Source organism: Frankliniella occidentalis, unplaced genomic scaffold (genome assembly GCF_000697945.3).
Source record: "Frankliniella occidentalis isolate FOCC.00 unplaced genomic scaffold, Focc_3.1 Scaffold25, whole genome shotgun sequence".
Taxonomy (NCBI): Eukaryota; Metazoa; Arthropoda; class Insecta; order Thysanoptera; family Thripidae; genus Frankliniella; species Frankliniella occidentalis.
Genome location: NW_026267155.1, coordinates 2,506,043 through 2,508,680, shown reverse-complemented (window position 1 = coordinate 2,508,680; position 2,638 = coordinate 2,506,043). Strand labels below are relative to the sequence as shown.

The following is a 2,638-nucleotide window of genomic DNA, read 5'->3' as shown; positions in this document are numbered from 1 at the left end:
CGAGCCTAATAGGTGCGGCTTAAATTCGCATGTTAACGCTTTTTCGGCTCCAAAACTGGGGTGCGGCTTATATTCGGGTGCGGCTTGAATTCGCATGTATACGACTGGAACAGTGGAGAAAATCTAGAGGCACCAGGCCGTGAGTTAGCGAGGAGCTGCACTCACTCTTCCCTCCTGCTGTCTGGATCAGCTCCGGTTGTGCACCACAGGTGTGTGTGTTTCGTTCGGTACAAGTTTTAAAAATAACTAGTAGTTTGATGAAAACTGACGAAATTACATTTCCAGAAAAAGCTCCCATTTAACTTCTTTGGAAGTGCAGTAAGGGTTGCTGATGAAACTAAGGGTGCTAGCTCCATTTTGTTCAAAGTAATGGAAGAAAGAGAGAAAATAAAGAACTTTCCTGAATGTCTTCCTTTAATTCATTTTTCAGTGAACACAAAGCTTTCGCCAAGTCTTACAGCACAAAGATTAAGCTAGCACATCACATGTTTTTACTTTTTAAAAAATTGGAGTCTAGTAGGAAGTATTGAACACACATGTATGCCTACCTCCTGCCATGGTAGTTGTACAGAGGTATGAAAGCTCAATCTTTGTATAAAAATATATATTACAAATACCTATTTACGTCCCATCATAATGGAAACTATCTTGGTGATTCAATGAATAAAGTTCCATCTCTATTTCCTGAATCAGTCCATGGACAGATCTACCAGATAAGCATAATTTATGATGCCGTATGAATGGTACTGGTTTGTATGTACAGGTCAATTCCAACATTTAACTATTGACACTGAAATTAGAGATGAAACTGTATCCTACAAAATATTCTTACATTAGAAATTCATACATACTCTAAATTAGTTACAACTTATAAGTCCTTTTAACCCAATATACTTTAAAAGATTGACATGGGCAAGTTTCCACAATGATATCTTTTAAGTCACAAGACAACTTTTTTTATACTAAGGAAAAAAAATTCTATAGGTTTCAAAGTTGGCTTTATCACTAATACCATCTTGACAAAAGAGAACATTCAAGATGGTAACTTATGATGTTTTAGCTTTAATATCACAATATCAAATAGTACCAAGATACAGTCACCCAGTGATGGAGCATGGCTAATAATGCGGAAGAATTTCCCCTCTACATCCCACGCCACTCAGATTATCCATGAATGGGAATGCTGCACTTTCAGTCATAATTCAGTGCAAATTTCACAAGTACAAAGTATGCCAATTTTTTTTTTTTTTTAAAAGGATCATTTGGTTGCCAGGTTCTTTGGAAAACTTTCATTCCAGTCTCCACCCTACAACAAGTTGAGGAGGAAACAATCTGTTCTTCCTCACATTAAAACTGCGATATAATAAATAACCATTCTGCTTTCTCACTTTGTGTCTTATCAGGGAGAAGAACATGAAAGGGTAGATGCTAAAAGAAAAGAAAGAATGAGAAATAAGTGTAACTTGCACAAACCTATCATATGCCCCCCCTCCAAAAAAAACAACAAAAAAACAGTACACAGTGGTTTTTAGCATGCACACAAACAACATAATACCACACCGACGAGCACTTTTAAAATAAGTAACTTGATATTCTAATAAAAAGTTTCTTTGACATATTGAACAATATCATTCTTTTAGAGGATAGGCCACTATATTTAAAATTGAATGTTAAATATGGTATTGAAAATCCTGAAATAGCTGTTTCCATTAACCACTCTGCAGTTAGTGAAAAGTAATCCACTAACACAAGTGAAGAAACTAGATGAGAATTTCCAGTAAACACTTTACAAGATCTTTAAGGGATTTTAATATCCCTCTCGATAGAAAATGTCCACTACCAACTTAAGCAACACTTCATATGCCAAAATAGTCTTTGCAGAAAAAATGTGCATTTGAAGACAACTTCACAAACATATGCAAATCGACAAACCAATTCCTTAAACCAAACTAAAGGAAATAGACAGGCTAACATTTGAGCAAAACATAGTCATGCTAACTGAAGATAACAGAATGTCAGGAATAGATCAGGAGAATAAATGTAATGAGACCAAGGCTGACTTAGTAATGTCATTAGAAACAATTTCTACAAACTTGGCACTCGGCAACCTTCATAATTAATGTAGTTATTACTGTATTATTCTGAAGCTCTTTCTCAGTATAGGAATCTCAAAATGAGAAAACAAAATAATTTAAGAACTAGGGCTACTGTCACCTGTCAACAAAATTTTTACTTTCAACAAAAATTTACATCTATGACACAAGTTTATGCTTCATCAGCAATTATCAGAACAATGCTACTCACTTATAAAGATACATTATTAATTAATTAAACAAAGCCAAAATTCTTGGTTTTGATAGCAAGAAGTAGCTTTGAACGTAAAATCTGTCGGCTACTATATAATGGGACATACAGTCGGGAAATGCATGGGAGGGGGCGAGTCGGTTCTGACAGCAAAACAGCGAAACGTAACACAAAGGACTGCATATGAATGACCCTTGCGACCGAGTCGCGTTGACCATTCATCTGCTACCTCGGCTCTACGAGCCTAATAGGTGCGGCTTAAATTCGCATGTTAACGCTTTTTCGGCTCCAAAACTGGGGTGCGGCTTATATTCGGGTGCGGCTTGAATTCGCA

General features: G+C 36.2%; 1 protein-coding gene and 1 long non-coding RNA gene across 3 annotated transcripts in view; one reads left to right on the top strand and one right to left on the bottom strand.

Annotated features, from left to right (window-relative positions):
• LOC113206736 (ribonuclease 3) overlaps positions 1–2,638 on the top strand; it is a 15,409-nt gene that overhangs the window by 7,987 nt on the left and 4,784 nt on the right. The gene's annotated exons all lie outside the window — the stretch shown is intronic.
• LOC127749004 (uncharacterized) lies at positions 397–2,429 on the bottom strand. Its single transcript, XR_008010904.1, has 2 exons — positions 2,305–2,429; positions 397–2,214 (listed from the first exon to the last, which is right to left on the bottom strand). It is a non-coding gene; the product is annotated as an uncharacterized LOC127749004 (long non-coding RNA).